General features: G+C 41.4%; 1 protein-coding gene across 6 annotated transcripts in view; it reads left to right on the forward strand.

The window, feature by feature from the left end:
* The window catches only part of BLCAP (BLCAP apoptosis inducing factor), a 28,179-nt gene extending 23,255 nt beyond the window's left edge, over window positions 1-4,924 (forward strand). For 4 of the 6 annotated variants that reach the window (XR_014254889.1, XR_014254890.1, XR_014254891.1 and 1 more), the window contains one exon: window positions 4,764-4,924. The gene's annotated coding sequence lies outside the window, so the exon portion shown is untranslated. Of the gene's footprint in view, window positions 1-482; window positions 1,349-4,763 lie in introns of those variants that run through there. The other 2 variants (XR_014254893.1, XR_014254894.1) reach the window with 1 other exon arrangement.
* The last annotated feature ends 2,354 nt before the right edge of the window (window positions 4,925-7,278 follow it).

Below are 7,278 nucleotides of genomic sequence, written 5' to 3' on the forward strand. Positions count from 1 at the left end.
TTTTGTCATGAAGGTTTTTCACATTTCTTATTAGGTTTATTCCTGAGCACCTTATCAGTTTTGCTCCTTTTGTGAGTGTAAAAGGTTTTTCTTTTTTCTTTTTTCTTTTTTCTTTCCAAATTTTAATCAATTTACTAATCACGATGCTTCATTCACAGACACACACTCAGAGTAAATGTGCTTTGTCCCTGGGCACACAAATGAGAGCACAGCACACATATAAAGTAGAACTAATTGGCTGGAAATGAATTAGAATTTTTGAATTAAAATTTAATTATGCAAGTAATACATGAATACATTTTCCTTTCAATAAAATTAGAGTATTACAGATAAAGAAGTCTCTACTGAACACCCCCCCACCCTTAGATCCCTCTCCCCCTCCCGAGGTAGCTGCTCTTAGGCTTTTGCTGTTCATCCAAAATGTTTTCCAATGCCCATTGAAACACATCTTCTGTTCTCTTTTCGTGTGTTTGTTTGCACAGACATGATGTGTACAAGCTGGAGGTGTTGCTCTCAGCTTAGTGCGCCCTGTGGGACTCCTGGTGTAGCCGACGTGCTCTGCCGCAGTGTTCCTTGCAGCTGGCGACTGGCGGCCTTACGATTACACCATGTTTGATTTTCTTGTTTCCTATTGATTGACTATTAAAATGTTTCCAGTGTCGTTCCATTAAGACAAACCTGTAAGAGCATCTTATAATTGTTCATTTTGCACATATACAAGTATTTCTCCGGGATAGATACTTAGAAATGGAACTGATGGGTCATAGGGTATTCATATCTTAAATTCTAATAGAAATTTCTAAAGTGTTCTCCAAATTGCCTTCTAATGTAATCTCCTGCTAGCAGCGTGTGTGTCCATTTCCCCAGACCATGTCCAAGTTTTCCATTTTTAACCAGTCTGATGAGTGAGAAATAGTATCTTGCTTTAGTTGGCATTTTTCTGAATTACCTGCAAGACTGAAGTCTTCATGTGTTTGCTGTCCGTTTTCATTTCCTCCTCTGGATTGCTTGTGTATATCCTTTGCCTGTTTCTTTTTTTTTTTTTTTTTAAGGTTTTTCTTGTCTTTTTGCTATTGATTTTTAAGAGTTCTTTATTTGAATATTAATACTTTGTCATGTATATTGCAGATGTTTTCTACATTGTGATTTGTGTCATTTAATTGTGTAGTATCTTTTTGTCTTAGAGAAATTTTAACTTTGATACGATCAAATTTGCTAATCTTACTTTTAGGCCATTTTTACAGTCTTATTTAAGAAAGTGTTCCCTGTATCAAGGTCATAAGTATTTTCTGTATTTCCTTCTCTAAAATTTATAGTTTCTGTATACATAATATTTAAGCCCTTATACTATATACAAACAATAAATTCCATATGCACGAATCTTAGGATCTAACTTTAATTCCTCCTCATTCCCCCCAAATGGATAGGTAATTGTCCCAACACCATTTATGGAATAATATATCATTTCTCCACTGATTTAAAACTGCTGCCTCTGCCTGACACTAAATTCCAATGCGGGTCTATGTCAGAGCTCTTTCTGGTCCACTGATCTATTTGTCTACTCCTGAGCTTGATAATATGCTTTGCTAACTGGCAGGACAAATCCCACCCTCTTTGTTGTTTTTGTAAAATTGCCTTGATCATCCTTGCATATTTGTCCCACCACATGAATTTTAAAATAGCCTGTCAAGTTTCAGGAAAAATTCTGCTGGGATTTTAATTGGGATCACATTGAGTTTTAGGTAAGTTTGAAGAAAATTGGCACCTTTATCATATTTGAGTCTTCTGCCAATGCTCGTTGCTATTATCTCTCAGTTCCGGTCACTCTCATGTCTTTCAGGGAAGTTTTATGGTTTTCTCTAAAGTCTTGCATATTTCTTGATAAATTTATTCCTAGGTTTATTACAGGCTTTGTTGTCAACTGTGAATAGGGTCTCCTCTCCCTTTATTTGTTTGGCCCTTGTTTTTCCATATTTCATTTCAACCTGTTTACCCATCAGTGGGTTTGACTTGCAGACACACACGCAAAGTGAACATTCTTCCTCCGGGGGCACAAATATGCAAGCACCACCAAACACACAGAGCCGGCATAATTGCCTGGAAACAAATTAGAATCTTTTCAGATTATACTTTAATTAATGAAGTAAAGCATGAATACATTTTCCTTTTGAAAGTAGGACAATATGAACGTAACTAAAGTTTCCTTTCGCCACCCTCTGAAATCCTAGTTTCCCTCCCTCCCTCACAGTTTTATGTGTCTCCTTCCATAGAAAGGTAAGTATCGATGGAGGTATTTTGAATGAATCATCCCACTCTATAAAAGATTTTACTGTAAGCTGTGTTTTTTCATTCCATCTTATATTTCTAAGATATACTGATACAAATAGCTCTTGCCAGTTCCTTTTAGTAGCTGTGTTATATTCATTCCCATGAATGTGCTACATTTTTCCTTCCTAAGATCCATGGACATCTAGTTGCATCCTTTTCTTTCCTCCATCATAAGCAGCGCCACAGAAAACAGCCTTACACGTGCCTCTTCTGTAATGTTTCTCTAGGGTAGTGATTGAGAAGTGGAATGTGTGTTCTCAGCGTTTCCACATTTTTAGTTTTAGACGTTACCAAAGTGTCCTCCATAACTTCTGTACCATTTAAACTTCTAGCCAGAGGGTATGGGAGGACTCCCCACACCATAAGCGATTGTTTTAAATGTTTGCCAATTTGCTGGGTGAAAAATTGAATCATTTTTTAAAGTTTATACATACCTGTTTGCTAGTGAGATTTTCATATGTGTTTTAGGCATTTGTATTTTCTCTTTTCTGAATGATCTGTTTATTTTTGCTCATTGAAAAAATTAGGTTGTTTGTCTTTATCTTATTGATTTTTGAGTTTCCTAATATAATCTGGATATTAATCTTTTGTGTGTGTGCGTGTGTGTGTGTGTGTGTGTGTATATATATATATATATATATATATATATATATATATATATGGCAAATGTTTTCTTCCAGCTTGTCTGTTGCCTTCAAATTTTGTAGGGGCTTTTGTTAGACAGAAGTTATCAATTTTGACGTAATCCAATTTATCCATCTTTTCCTTTATTCCTTGTATTTATATATCATGTTTAGGCCTTTCTTACTCCTAAGGTTTAAGTATACTCTGTATTCCTTTCTAGTAATTTTGTTTTTATTTGGGTCTTGAATGCAGCTGGAATGTATGTTTATGATTGAAATGAGATATGATCTAACCTTTCTGCAAACATACAGCTGATTATTGCAACATGACGGACTGTCTAGTTCCTTCTCTCTCCACTGATCTGAAGTGAAACTCCCTCATATACTGAATTGCCATGTCTAGGTAGGTCTGAGGCGCTGGTTCTCTTTCACCGGTCTATATATTTCTGTCTTCATCAGACTGTTTTATCCGCTCTAGCTTGAGACCACCTTTTGATATCTGTTAAGTAAAATGCTCCATTTCATTGTGCTTCCTGTTCAGTTAACTCAGCTAACTATTACTGCACGTTAACTCCTCCACATGAATTTTAAAACCCGCTTGTCAAGTTCTGTGAATTTAAAGATTAATTTGGGGAAAATCAACATCAATACAATCCTGAGTCTTTCAATCCATGAACACAGTATAGCCCTACACTCATTCTGATCATCTTGTCTACCCTTTAGTCCCATTTTATGGTCTTCTCCGTAACGAACCTACCAATTTCCTGATGGGTTTATTCCTATAGTTTTTATTGTTGTTGTGAATGAGTTCTCTCTGCACCCCCTGTTTTGTTTTTCTTTTGCTTGCTACATTTTTTTTTTTAATCCACTAATCACTGTACTTCATTCATAGACACACACAAAGTAAACGTTCTTCCTTCCTGGACACAGACGTGCCAGCACTGCCAAACACACAGAGCTGGCATAATTGGCTGAAAATGAATGGGAATTTTTTCAAATTAAAGTTTAATGACACAAGCGCAACATGAATATATTCTCCTTTTTAAGAAATAGAACATTGCAGATGAATCTAAAGTCCCTTTTGGCCACCCACTGCCATCCCATTTCCTTCTTACCCAGAGGCTGCTACTGTAATGGGCCCAATGTACACTTTTCTAGACTTTCAAAAAATTTGTAAATGCATAGGTAGGTACCCACAGGAAGTTACATGGTATAGTTGTCTCAAGTAACGAGAATTTTATCTTTTCCTTTTCACTTTTCATTGATACTCAATTTTTGTATTGACCTGGATTTTATTATGGTTACAGAACGGAATGTCAGTATTATCATCCATCACGATGTGATGACCAGTGGCCTTCTGTAGCCAAACCATAGGCAGATGTGAAAGTAAAGATGTAGAAGCTGGGAGATAGCAGTGGAGGGAAGGGGTCGGAGGACTGACAGGGACGGTAATGGGAGGCACAGGAGCGTCTGTGGACACACAGTGGAGTCAGGAGTGAAGGGGCAAATAGGTTTCTTAAAATTAAAAAGATAACCAACAGAGGTACTTGACAACTGTGGTGGGAGAAGCAGGGATGGAGGGGAGTAGTTTCCAAGTGACCCAAAGCCTAATCTGCCACATGGGATATCAGTGGGTCTTATGAACTATTTAGAAATAGGGTATCCTAGATGCTGGTCAGAAAACTCTCATGACCCGATTTTGACTAGGATCTTGTGGACGTTGTCAGGCAGCTTCAAGGAAGCACTTTCCTCCCTGGTTAAAGAGATGCATCTGGAGAGCTTTATTGGTCCTGCCCCTTCCTTTCTGCCTAGGTGCTGTTGGGTGAAAACGTGATACTTGGAGCTCTGACAGCCATCTTGTGACCAGGAGGGGAAGGCCAGGAGACGCAACTCTGTGCTGACTCAGTTCGGACACCTGGCACCACTGACTTCTGGACTTTCTTTGAAATAAATAAAATGGTCTTACTGTTTAAGCCACTCTCGGGTGTTTTGTTAGATGCTGGTGAAAGCATCCTTCCTAATGCAAGGGATCTAATTGTTTCTTAGAGCTGAGAGGTGACCTCAAGGAACAGATCACATACTCTGGGGTGAGAGTTTGGGGATGGGGAGAAGGCAGAGAAGGCTGCTCTTCTATCCTCTTGGTTTTTTGTTTTTTTTTTTAACAATGTGTATGTATTACATGGAAAGAAACAGAAGACTTGTTTTAAAACAGTTCTGATAAGAAGTGTATCAAGATGTGAACAGTGGTTGCCTCTGGGTACTTTTGGTACTTAGCAATTTTCTAAGATGTCCACAAATTATTTTTGCAATTAAAAAAATGCAAAGACCCAAGTTCTTAGGAGATAAAACATGAGAGAGGTAAGTTTTTTGGGGTTTTTTTGTGTTTTTTTTAAATAAATTTATTTATTTTATTTATTTTTGGCTGCATTTGGTCTTCGTTGCTGCTCACGGCCTTTCTCTAGTTACAGCGAGCGGGGGCTACTTTTCGTTGCAGTGGGCGAGCCTCTCATTGAGGTGGCTTCTCTTGTTGCGGAGCACGGGCTCTAGGCACGAGAGCTTCAGTAATTGTAGCACGCAGGCTCGGTAGTTGCGGCTCAGGGGCTCCAGAGCACAGGCTCAGCAGCTGTGGCGCACGGGCCCAGCTGCTCCGCAGCACGTGGGATCTTCCTGGACCAGGGCTCGATCCCACATCCCCTGCATTGGCAGGCGGGCTCTCAACCACTGCGCCACCAGGGAAGCCCGAGAGAGGTAAGTTTTGATATAGGAAAAGGAAGGGCCCAGAGTTTAGAAGAGACTGCCAAGGTGAAATCCTAGGTAAAGACTTGGATTCAAAAGACTTGAGAGCTGCGTGATTGGGGGGCGGTGAGGGGAGCAGGCAGAATAGGCGTGGATCTCATCTCTCACCTGGTCCCCATGAGGCCAGCAACCTCCATGGGATACACCAAGGACAGAAATGAGTCCAGCATGTGTGGGGCACACAGGTTTGGGGCCTGGATGCAACAGGAGGGAGAGCAGTGACCTGTGCATCATGCTGAGGAATTTGGGCTTTTATCCCAAGGGTAGTGAGGAACCAGTGAACGTGCTTAAGCAGAGAGACCGATGTGATCACGTTTTCATTTAGTCATGTTTCTTTGCCAGTGAAAAAAAACTCACACCAGCTCAGACAGAAACAGAACTTGATTGGCTTCTGTAGCCAAACCATAGGCAGGCTAGTTGGGCATCCAGGTCCTCTGAAGCCAGAGACTTGACTGTCAGACCCTTCCTCTCCCATCTCCATGTCTCCATGTCTCGCCGCATGCCAGCCCCACCCACCCAGACCTGCTTCTCCACATGCTGGCATTCATGGCTACCGATGTTTTGCATCCCTCAAGTTCGTGACCAAAAGATCCCGAGGTGAGAGTGCAGGAATTTGGTTAAGAGTCAATCAATCAGTGATGGTCAATAAGGTGGGTAATGTAATAAGAAGGTGAACTTCATTCAAAACGGGACAGCAAAATGATTTTCCAGGAGAGTTTGCACTGGTCTAGGTAAAGAAAACAATAAATATGTCCTGTCACTCCTCTGGCTGCCTGCAGAAAAGGGTTTGAAGGGGCCCCCCACAAGCCTGGAGGCAGGGAGAATATCTAAGAGGCCGCCACAGCTGTCCAGGTGAGAAGGGATGCAGTGCTGAGCTAAACAACGCGGCAGGTGGCGAGGAGGTGGATTGAAGAGACGATTAGAAGTAGAAATAGGAGCCCCGGGGCCAACCAAGCACAAGAGATGAGAGAAGATGAAAAGTTGAAGATAGCCCCAGTTTGCTGGCCCAGAAACTGCCACAAACAGATACAGCTGTATTGCCAAAATACAGTTCTTTATTTCTCCATGACTCAAGGTCACTCTTACCCCACCCCCTCCTTTTCTGTTCAGTAGCACAAACTTAGTCGGTTTGAGGTAAATGCAGTCGCATCTGAACGTTCCCTGAGTCTCTCTTAAGTAGATTCTTGGTCCACTTCCAGCTTCTCCGCTTTCCACCGCTGCTTCCCTTCTCCTTGAGGGTGGTCCATGTTCTGGGCTCTCCTATTTTGCCCTGGTCCCATGGTGTACGTCTGATTCTGGATCACCAGGCTCTATCTACTGCCATCCACTGAACCAAGACGTCCCCACCGAATCCTTGCCCTGACCACAAAGCATTTCCAAGTCCACCAGCTACACTCACGTGCTACCCTATACCCTCATCATGATCACCTTGCTACAGGGACACAGAGGACTGTGGAGGACACCCCCAGGCCCATCTGTCAAACACCTGCTCCCATCAGGGCTCTGAACCTCTCCAGCCCTTGCTGGGAGG

The sequence above is a fragment of the Balaenoptera physalus genome (assembly GCF_965194825.1).
Source record: "Balaenoptera physalus genome assembly, chromosome: 16".
Classification (NCBI taxonomy): domain Eukaryota; kingdom Metazoa; phylum Chordata; class Mammalia; order Artiodactyla; family Balaenopteridae; genus Balaenoptera; species Balaenoptera physalus.